Source organism: Dromiciops gliroides, chromosome 6 (genome assembly GCF_019393635.1).
Source record: "Dromiciops gliroides isolate mDroGli1 chromosome 6, mDroGli1.pri, whole genome shotgun sequence".
In the NCBI taxonomy this organism is placed as follows: Eukaryota; Metazoa; Chordata; class Mammalia; order Microbiotheria; family Microbiotheriidae; genus Dromiciops; species Dromiciops gliroides.
The window spans coordinates 77154776-77166865 of record NC_057866.1 but is presented as its reverse complement, the minus strand read 5'-3'; the positions used below and the strand labels follow the sequence as shown (position 1 = coordinate 77166865).

Sequence of the window (12090 nt, the reverse complement as noted above, 5' to 3'; positions counted from 1 at the left end):
TTGAAGCCAGAGAGGCCCTGGGTTAAAATCCTGGCTCTGACACATACTGGGTCTATGACCCTGGGCAAATTACAATCTCTGAGTATTCTGGGAAGCTCGGTAAGACTATGAATTCCAGAGCTGACCTAAGAGTTCCCAATCCCAGTGAAATCACATGTTTTATCTTTAGTCCTATCTTATATAATACATACACATACACACATACTTATTGTCTCCCCATTTGGAATGTAAGCTTCATGAAAATAAGGATTATTTAACTCTTTGTATTTATATCTTTAGCACCTAGCATGTTGCCTGGCACAGAGTAGGCACTTAATAAAGGCCTGTTGATGGATGGACAGATGGACAGACAGATAGATGGATGGATGAATAACTAGTGGGAGGCAGGAGAGGCTTCAAGAAGGAGGTATGGTTACCTGAGCAGAGCCTTGAAGGAAGCTTGTAAGAGGCAGAGGTGAGGAAGGACGGCATGAAAGATGGAAATAGAAGGTGGAATATTGAGCTCAGGGAATAGCTGGTTGCCTATTTGGGTTAGAAATCTGAATGAGTGAAGAGTTAAGAGATGGTTGAGAGCTAAGAAAATGCAAGCAACAAATGGAGGCAGCTTTAAAAAATAGGATTTTGGAGGGAGGGGAAACAGGATGTTAGCTTGAGGGGACTGAAATCAGGTTTTTTAAGCATAGGGGAGACTGAAAAAAGTTCTAAATCACCAATGATTAGAGAAATGCAAATAAAAACTACTCTGAGGTACCACATCACAGCTATCAGAAATGACAAGTGATGAAGGGGACAAAGGAAAGTAAGTACACTAATGAACTGTTGGTGGAGTTGTAAACTGGTCCAACCATTCTGAGAACAATCTGGAACTATACTAAAAGGGCATTTTATGGCAAAAACTATGCATGCCCTTTGACCCAGCAATATAACTATTACATCAGTACCCCAAAGAGATCAAGAAAAAGTGGAAAGAATTTGTTATGTGCAAAAAATATTGGTAGCAGCTCTTTTTGTGGTGACAAAGAATTTGAAATTGAAGGGATGCTCATCAATTGGGGAATGGCTGAACAAGATGTGGCATGTAATTGTGATGAAATACTATTGTGTTATAAGGGACTCTTTCTAATCCACTTTCCAGAACAAAAGTTTTTCTATTTTTGTGACCTGACTTAAAACTCACGATGACAATTGAATAGAAAAATTGCTTGCTTATGAGTTAGAACTATGGACATGTTAACAGCATGGCTAAGAAACTTCTCCATGGATTATGGAGACTGACACTATATTATAAAGTATCTATTTATCATTTCTATCCAAGGAGGCTAAGCAGTCTCCCATATAATAATAATTTCAGGCCAGATCCATTAAAAATATATGACAACTAACTCATCAAGACAGCTTCCATCATGATGTCAACTATTTGGAAATATGAGGTAAATGGAACAAGGAAATGCAGAAACACAGGGCTATCTTGCTATTCAAAAAGCCACCATCCTCTCTTTACTGAAAGGAATGGAATTGTCATATCAATCAGGGAATGGCTGTGCATTTTCTAAAATGAGATATCATTCTTCCCCTACAATATGTTGATAGCCTAACTAGGGTTCTTAATAAACATGAGCTAAACTAGTGCCAATTTTACCCTAAGACAAATTGTGAAGAAACACCCCCACTGAGGGTGATGATTCTGTTTAGTTATTTTCACTGAAGATAACCCCAGGGATCATGGAAGGATGAAGCTGAGAGATGTGGTAGGCTCAGAGGAGAAGTGTTAAGGGGAGTGGGCAGAGCGGTAGAGGCAAATGCCAAGTTTATTTCTTCAAACTGAATCTAGTTCTCCAACCCAGACTCCAAACCCTCGATCCTAGGCTCTTTTGTTGCCCTTCTCTTAATGAAATAACCTTTCCCCTTCCTGGACTCCTATAGCACTTGTGTTTATATCACTTAGAAGTTGCCTCTAGTGTCCATACTACTCAGAAACTTGCAAAGATGTAAATGTAGGCTTGATGTTAGGAAAAATGAAAATAAATGAAAATGCTTATCTCAGGATATAGTAGGTTCTCCCTCCTCCCTGGGGGGTTTTAAAGAAGAGGTCACAAAGGCTGTAGAGGGAGTTCTTTTATAAGACCACATGATGTCTGGCATCCTTTCCAACTCTGAGGTTCTGTGATTGTGATTCCCTTTTACAACTTTTCTAATCATTGAGTGATTGGCTTTATTGTGGAGGGCCAATGGACCCCATTGTGATATATAGCAACCATCCTCATGGCTTCTGGGGAGGCAATTTGTTTCTGTATTCAGTGCGCTCAAACCAAATTCCACAGTGGATCAAAGTGGATCAAAACATATGAAGTGGTTGAGGGAAACCTAAAACTGACCATCTCATGGGTATCTTCAGACTAGGAGCTGGTCTGGAACAGACATTATGGATAGCTAAGGAGAATGAATATGTTCTATGGTGGGGGTCTTCCTAGGTCAGACCAGTGGAATTAAAGAACCCAATAGCACATATGCCAACTGCCTTTCATGAAAACCAAAAAAGCAAACAGAACAATTCCAGTCCTTTCCACACTAATTCCCTCCAAACAAATTTTTTCCAGAAGCTTAGCCCAGAGGTCTGGGATCATGGGAACTACATTAGGGTTCTGAGGAAAGGGATGGCTCTGACCCCGTTTGTAAAACAACAGCCTGAGCAGCAAGAATGAAGAACAACAACCAAGACTGCTGGGTCACACCCATCATCTCTGTCCACCGGCTGACTAAATCACTGCAGTCTCCCCAATTTGGTGACTTCGGTCACACAAAGAGCAGGGTTGGGGTGAGGGCATGTGCACAATAATATTAAGTGAGAGCTATTGAAGGTAGGAACTGGACCTGTGATTTCACTAGTATAAGGAACTCCCGGGGGGATGAAACTCCCTCCACTAATGCAGGTCAATACATAACCTGCCACTCAGAATCTGAGTTGCCTAGATTACTGACCTGCCATATGACTTGCCCAAGGTCAGTCACAGAGCCAGAGGCAGGGCTTGAACCCATATCTTTGATGGGCGTCAAGGCTCGCTTCACCCACTTTCTGTCCTCTATACCACACTGCCTCCCAATACTGTGCTTATTACCGAAAATAACAATGTTAGCTAATACAGCACTTTACAGATTCAAAATGTTTCACATAACATTGTATTATTTATTCCCCAATCTCTGGTCTTATTCCTTACCAAGACCAATCCCTCTACCTGTGCAAGCAATCCCCTTCTATCCTATCTCTTTGAACAGTTTGTCCCCTCTGTCACCCCCAACCTATCACTTCAATCTCTCCCTCTTTACAGTTTCCTTCCCTACTGTCTACAATCTTGTTCATGTTGCCCTGATCCTCAAAAAAACTTCACTTAATCCTTTTCCTGATAACTATCATTTTATATCCCTGAAGGCTTGTGTGGCTAAACTCCTTGCAAAGGCAGTCTACAAAGGGTACTTCTCATTTTGTCTCCTCTCATCCTCTTTTTAACTCCTTACAAACTAGGTTCCAACCTCATCACACCATCCAAACTGCTCTCTTTAAAGTTGTTGTTTTTCAGTCGTTTTAGTCATATCTGAGTCTTCATGACCCCAATTGGGGTTTTCTTTTCAGAAATACTGGAGTGGTTTGCCATTTCCTTCTCCATTCTTCAAAGTTACCAATGACCAGTTATTTGCCAAATCTACCAGCCTTTTCCCAGTATTCATTCTCCTGGACCTCCCTCTAGCCTTTGATACTATTGATCAATTACTCTCTTCTTATACTCTCCTCTCTTTGAAATGTAACTCTCTCTTGGTCTTCCTCCTATCAGATCACACCTTCTTAGTCTCATTTTCTGGGTCCTCATCCAGATTACACCCTTTAACACTAAGTGTCCCACATGGTTCTGTCCTTGGCTCTCTTCTCTTCTCCCTCCATAGTACTTCACTTGGTAATTTCATCAGCTCCTATGTATTTAATTACTTTCTCTATACTAACAATTCCCAAATCTGCTTATCCTGCCCCAACCTCTCTATTAATGTCCAATCTCACATCTGCAATTGCTTTTCAGATATCTTGTATGTCCAGTTGACATCTTAAATTCAACATGTCCAAAGTTGAACTCATTATCCTTTTGCCTAAACTCTTCCCTTGTCTCACCTTCCTTCTTACAGTCAAGGACATCATCATTCTCCCCGGACATCAAGCTCAAAACCTGGGTGTCATCCTAGACTCCCCACTACCTCTTATCTCCCCATGTCCAATCTGTTGCCAACGCCTGTCAATTTCACACTGAACATCCCTCAAATATGACCCTTTCTTTCCCCTGACATGACCACCACTCTGGTATAAGCCCTTATCACCTCACGCCTGCACAATAACCTGCTAGTGAGACTGCCTGCCACAAGTCTCCTCCCTACTCCAATCCATTCTCTATTTGCACACCAGAAGTGCTTCTCCTAATGCACAAGTCCATGTCTTCCCCCATTCAACAAACTGCAGTTGCTCTCTATTACCTCCAGGATCAAATAGAAACTGCTCTATTTGGCATTCAAAACCCTTCATAACCCAGCCCCCTCCTACCTTTCCAGTCTTCTTATGCCTAACTCCCCACCATGAACTCTTTTATCCAGGAACACTGGCCTCTCTGCTGCTCCATGAATAAGACGCTCCTGGCTTCAGGCATTTTCTCTGGCTGTCCCTAATGCCTAGAAGGCTCTCCCCTCCTCTACTCTACCTCCTTCCTTCCTTGGCTTCTTTTAAGTCTCAGCTAAAATTTTATCTTCTGTTGGAAGCCTTTCCCAACCCCTCTTAATTCTACGTTCTTCCCTCTTTTGATTATTTTGGATTTATCCCATTATAGCACTGTTTGTATTTGTTTGCTTGTAAGCTCCTTGAGGACAGAAACTGTCCTTTGCCTCTTTTTGTATCCCCATTACTTAGCCCAATGACTGACACACAGTAGGTGCTTAATAAATATTTACTGACTGGCTGGAATAGATGAACATGTTAGTATAGGTATCATTATTTTCCCCATTTCACATAAAGAAACTAAGAGTCAAAGACATCAAATGAATTATTCAAAAATCCCATTAACGAGCTCAGCTTAATAAGTGGTAGAGCTAGGTCTTCCATACTTTTGGGGGGGAGAGGGACAAAGGCAGGGCAATGAGGATTAAGTGACTTGTCCAAGGTCACACAGCTAGTAAGTGTCAAGTGTCTGAGATCAGATTTGAACTCAGGTCCTCCTGAATCCAGGGCCAGTGCTTTATGCGCTGTGCCACATAGCTGCCCTGGTCTTCCATACTTTTAACTCCAAGTCCAAATACCACTGTTCCTAAAAAGCATCAAAAGATTGCTGAAAATTTTGAGAACTTATTTTCAAAAGACATTCCCATCCAATTCATTTGTTCCAAATAAGAGATGACCTAGGCAAATTAGATAGCATGACATAATTAATAAAGCACTGGACTTGGTGTCAAGAGACCTTAGTTTGAATCCAACCTCAGATACTTACTGGCTGTGTGACCCTGAGTAGGTCACTTAACCTCTCAATGAGCCTCAGTTTCCACATCTGTAGAATGGTGATCATAATATCACTAACCTCTGAGACTCAGATGAAATGTTATTATTATTATCCTTAGGTAAAACTCTAAAAAATAAGTCTTCAGCTAATATTTTGAGTTTTTTCTCCATGGGTTATTTTCTCTTCAACAGAAAGTGTTCTTGAACCAAAAATTCATCTTGCATATAGTTATAGAAACTCACAAACTCTGCCCAAGCATATTCATGTGAGTGACTGAGATAAATTAAAAATCATTCAGAGAAAAGCTCAGTAACCTCAGAAAATGATTATTTCTATTTTTACTTTCTGTACCAAGCTTCCCATGGCACCCAGAATCAATCACAGGAACCGACCTTGGCAGTTGCCTTATGGGAAAAAGCTCAAAATTAAATTCTCCAGGAGTAAAAAAAACCTATTGTAAGGAAGGTTCATAAAGTGCTGTTAAAATGTGACTTATTATTAAAGGAAAAGGGAGAGGAGAGGGAAACAGGAAAACAGAAAATCCAGGATATTTTATAGAATTGGGCAAGCCCAGGGGCAGCTAGGTGGCACAGTGGATAGAGCACCGGCCCTGGATTCAGGAGGACCTGAGTTCAAATCCAGCCTCAGACGCTTAACACTTACTAGCTGTGTGACCCTGGGCAAGTCACTTAACCCCAATTGCCTCACCAAAAAAAAAAAAAATTGATTCAGCAGAGCTTTTTGGCATTAGAAAACAAACTGAGGTTCTGAAGAATTTGGCAAGAGTCTGCAATTCCCTCAAGCCATTTGCCCTGGGAGGGAGCTTATTGGCCCTGGCCAGTTGACGGGTCAGTAAACAAACTGGTCTAGGTTGACTTAACAATTTAAAAAGAGAATGTACTATGATCCAATTCAGCCTAAAATGACCTTGAAGATTTTGAGAAGAAAGTTTTGAAATTTACCCAATCTAGGTGAAAAGTAAGAAAGACAAAGGTGCCAAGGTCACAAGGAAATCGAAACAGATGAGGGACATCAGTTTCAAAATATGAACCACAGTACTCTAGGACTGGGAGAGATCTCCATAGACTACTGGGTCCATCCCCCAACTTAGATTCATAGGTTATGAGAAACTTATCTAGTTCCAACACTTACTAGACCTGTGATTTCAGCCAAGTCAAATAACCTCTCTGAGTCTGTTTCCTCATTTGCAAAATGGGAATACTACTTACACTCCCTGCCTTACAGGGCTATTGTAAGGAAGGTTCATAAAACAAAGTGCTGTTGAAATGTGAGTTATTATTAAAGGAAAAGGGAGAGAAGGAGAGGGAAACAGGAAAACAGAAAATCCAGAATATTTTATAGAATTGGGCAAGTCCAGGGGCAGCTAGGTGGCACAGTGGATAGATAGAGTACCGTCCCTGGATTCAGGAGAACCTGAGTTCAAATCAAGCCTCAGACGCTTAACACTTACTAGCTGCATGACCCTGGGCAAGTCGCTTAACCCCAATTGCCTCACCAAAAAAAAAAAAAACAAGAAAGAAAAAAGAATTGGACAGGCCCTTAGAAGTCATCAAGTCTGAGTCCGTCCCCCTCCCATTTTAAAGAGGAGACTGGATGGGAAATTATTTGTCCCCAAATAACATATTGTTTCCATTTGTGCCACTTAGATGGCACTGACAAAGTTCTGCCTTCAATTGCAGTTACTTGTGCATTTGGTTCTTACCTTCCTAATTAAATTGTAATCTATGTGAGGAGAGGGTCATGTATCCTACTTCCCAATATCCTTCAAAACACCCAAAACAGTGTCTTGTACACAGGTGATGTTTGATGAATACCCCCTGAATGAATGAATGAATGGTCCAGAGTTAGAAATAGAAATAGAAGCCAGGTCTCCTAATTCCCTGCCCCACTCTCTTTTCCACTACCCCACCGCACCCTGCGTTTCATCTGTCTGCTCCCTACTTAAACAAAAGACTTTGGATGTGTAGCAAACCTAAAAGATGAGTCCTATTTATGGTTAGTAATACAGAGTCAGATGAAGCTCAGATGATACAGAAGACGCTTTTGGAACCTCAGGGTCATCATTATATTAGAAAAAAGACTGGAGGGGCAGCTAGGTGGCACAGTGGATAAAGTGCTGGCCCTGGATTCAGGAGGACCTGAGTTCGAATCCAGCCTCAGACATTTGACACTTACTAGCTGTGTGACCCTGGGCAAGTCACTTAACCCCAACTGCCTCACCAAAAAAAAAAAAGAAAAAGAAAAAGAAAAAAGAAAGAAGACTGGATTAGGAGTTAGGAGAACCAGATATTAGTCCTGCCTCTATCACTAACTACCTGTCTGAACATGGGCAAGTCATGTCACCTCTTTGTTGTCTAAATTCCTCACCTGTCAAATGAGATGTCCTCTGTGGTCTAAGGTACTGTTCTAATGTTTTGTGGGGTCTATTTCTAGACATCAAATTGTGATTATGTAAGACCACAGAAATAGAAAGCTTAGTCAACTGCATGTCATCTTACCCCAGAGACAATCTGAACATTGATTTTTTTAAACTAAATCCCTAATGGGGATTGTTTTCTAGCTAATCAGGGAAGGCTGCACTGTATCTTGTGGTCTGCTATTTAAATATTAATACGACTGTGTCTGTCATCTTAAGTCAATGAGTCCCTCCAGGCCCAAGTTTCTTTATCTGTAGGATAAAGAGACTGGTCTTGATGATCTCTAAGATCCATTCACACTCTAAAATTTGTGATACTAAGTAGTGGAATGATAGGAAACCATTTTAGAAATTATATGGCCTTCAAATCGAAAGAAATCAGAAGTTGGTTCCAGAGAATGCAACTGGTTGTTCACTGAAGTCTATACATGTCAAGTATGAATATGCAAATGAATCGTTAACTTTGGCATTGTCAGGGACAGCTAGGTGTCACAGTGGATAAAGCACTGGCCCTGGAATCAGGAGGACCTGAGTTCAAATCCGGCCTCAGAGACTTGACCTGTGTGACCCTGGGCAAGTCACTTAACCCCAATTGCCTTACCAAAAAAACCAAAACAAACAAAAAACACTTTGGAATTGTATAAAGCAGTATGGAATGGTAGGAAAAGCATTGGATTTGGAGAAATTGGAATTGGTTACTTCCCCCTTTGGACTAGTTTCTTCATGTATAAAATAATGATTTCCAAAAGTCTCCATCAGTTCTACATTCCATGATCATATAAATGGGTTCCATTCTCCCTTTCAGGGTTGGGTAGAATTATCTTCTCTAAAACACAGAAGATAACCTTCCCTGGGTTCAATTACCCCACACTCTCCTTCCTTTAGTCTGATGGTGAATTTTCTCAGAATATCAGAATTTTATCTTCCCTGAATTTATGTGCCTCATTTCCAATTCCAGGCAACCGCCACTTGGGAAATATAAGTCTTCAAAATACAGAAATGAGCAAGAAAAATGAGGGAGCACAAATTATTTATTTCTACATGATTCATTTCTTGAGCCTGTAACAGAACAGTGATGGAAGTTTTAGTGAGATTTACACACTCAGCCTCTTTTGGAGTAAGCAGGTTACCAGGGCAACCTGTTGGCTCCAGGAGACAAGTGTCTGGCTCGGTGCTTGCTATTAGGTATGCAGATGAGTGCCAGGACATGAGGTCATTCTTTTGGGCCTGGTTTTTAGAGCCAGGGAAAGGGGAGAATGAAAAGTAAACCCCCAATTACAGGATGGCTTTATTCCACAGACTGAATGAGGGGTGAAGGCAGGTCAGACCACATTCCCATCTGCAAAGTGATACATGATGTGCTTCACTGAAAATCCTATAGCTAGGTGCTACCTTTGGTCCTGATGCCTGAATCATGAAGGCTCTTGTGTGTAACAGCTACTTTAAATAATAATGATAATAATGATGGTGATAATGGTGGTGGCTATGATGATGATGATAACAACTTGCACTTGTACATCGGTCATGAATAGGAATCAGTTTCTTTATTGGTTAAAAAGAGAGAAAGAAGAGAGAGACAATATTTGTACTCCTTACTTGACAATGTTATGAAGATTCAAGATGATATCATAAATAAAGCAATTGTTAGACTGCAAAGTGCTACGTAACTGAATGAAAGCTCTATTGGAGTAGACCTTTAGATTTCTTCTATTTAGGGAGCAGTTCTGGTAGTAACTTTACTACCAACCCAGATCAGCATCCATCCTCGTGGTCTCAGCAAGTTACCTGGGCAAGAGCTTAAGTAGCTTGCCCAGGCTCACACAACCAGTACTCAGGAAAGGCAGAGTCTGAAACCAGTTCTCACTGTCTCTGAAGCCAGTTCCCCATGCATTGGGCCGTTATGTCCCTCATTAGTCACAGTATTACTTTTTGGAAGCATTTTCATATTCATCACATCATTCGCTTCTTATAACAACTCAGCAAGAAATAGGATAGACCTTTTGGTTCTTGTTTTGTAGACTGGAAGGCAGAGATGCAGAAATGGTAACGTGTGTGTGTGTGTGTGTGTGTGTGTGTGTGTATGTGTACATAGCTTCATGTCATCTCTGACTTTCCCCTATCCCTGATGCTCCCCATTTAGTTGCCAAATACTGTCAGTTCTATCTGCTCAGTGTCTCTTAAATTCACTCTCTCTCTGTGTATGTATGCATACATAACATACTGAGTATTATTTACTTAATATAATTATATACAATATATTCCATGTAATATCTAATATAATTTGAATTCTGTTTGAACTAAAGTCTTCCTGACTCTAAGCCTCAACATTCTATCCACTGTACCACCCAGCTGCCCCAATCATATATAATATATTAATAATACATCATATAAGGTAATAGTATTAATATTAATAGTAGAGTATATATGAATAATATATACAATGCATATAGATAACTTTACAAACTCATTATTAAATATATTATCATATTAATTATATATAATGTATATCATTACATTAGATAACATTATGTGATATGTTATTAATATATTATATATAATTGGGACAGCTAGGTGGAGCAATGGATAGAGCACTGGGGCCAGTCAGGAAGACCTGGATTCAAATTTGACCTCAGACATTTATTAGCTATGTGACCCTGGGCACTTCATTCCTCTTTGCCTCAGTTTCCTCATCTATAAAATGGAGGTAATAATAACACCTACCTTGCAAGGTTGTTGTGAGGATCAAATGAAATAATAACTATAAAGTGCTTATCAGTGTCTGGCAAATAGTGCTATAGAAATGTTTATTATTACTTATTATCTATTAGTACTGGGCCTGGAGTCAGGAAGACTTGAGTTCAAATCTGACCTTAGACAATTATAAGTGGTGTGACCCTGGGCAAGTCACTTTACCTCTGCTTACCTCAGTTTCCTCACCTGTAGAACGGGGATATCAACAGCAGCTACCTTCCAGAGTTATTGTGAGGATCAAATGAGAGTATAATTGTCAAGAGATGGTAACTAACCTGCTTAAGATCTCAGAACACATTACAGTGCCTGGTACATAGTAAGTTCTATATCATCTATATTTGTATCTGTATTTGTATCTATACCTATACCTATATTTCTATCTCTATCTATACCTATACCTATATTTATATCTATATCTGTATCTATATCTATACCTATACCTATATCTTTATTTATATCTGTATCGATATCTATACCTATATTGATATCTATATCTGTATTGATATCTATACCTATATTGATATCTATACCTATGCCTATATCTGGATCTATATCTGTATCTGTTTCTATATCTATACCTATATCTCTATCTCTAACTATACCTATCTGTATCTGTATCTATACCTATACCTGTACCTGTACCTATACCTGTATCTATATCTATACTTATACCTATATCTACCTATCTCCATCTCTATACCTATACCCATATCTATATATCTAGATCTACATCTATAGCTATATCATGTTATATATAAATGTCAGCTAGTATTATCATGCACAATTTATATGCAAACACATATGTATATGCATGTGTGTATACATATGTGCATATATGCACATTCCACAAATGTGTTCTGAAATCTTAAGCAGGTTAGTTACCATCTCTGGATCTCAATTTTCTAATATACAAAATGGAGATAAAAGTCTCTAGAAATGAGATGATGTATGTAGAAGTGCTTCCAAAAGTAGTCATACTCCCACCCAGAGGCATCATGGCACAATGGAAAAGATGACCTGGAAAGTTAATTTATTTGACTATATATCCACATATATGCTTATAAGCAAACATGTTAACAGATATACCTACATACATTTATGTATAGAGAGATGATAGATGGTCAAAAATTCTGACTTTCTGTGTTTTTGATGCCAGAAAAATAGAAAATCAAGTTTTTCGGGAAAAGATATCCTTCAGACATTGCTGAAGTCAATGAGTCAGTTAATAAACATGTATTAAATACCTTCCATGTGCCAGAGACTGTGCTAAGTGCTGGGAATACAAAGAAAGGCAAAAGCCAGTCCCTGCCTTCCAGGAGCTCACAATCTAACAGGGGAGACAAAAAACAAGCTATGTACAAAGATGACACAGATCAGCTA

The 12090-nt window shown here is 39.6% G+C and overlaps 1 protein-coding gene across 2 annotated transcripts in view; it reads right to left on the bottom strand.

Annotated features, from left to right (window-relative positions):
• FAM184B (family with sequence similarity 184 member B) overlaps positions 1 to 12090 on the bottom strand; it is a 119444-nt gene that overhangs the window by 45483 nt on the left and 61871 nt on the right. The gene's annotated exons all lie outside the window — the stretch shown is intronic.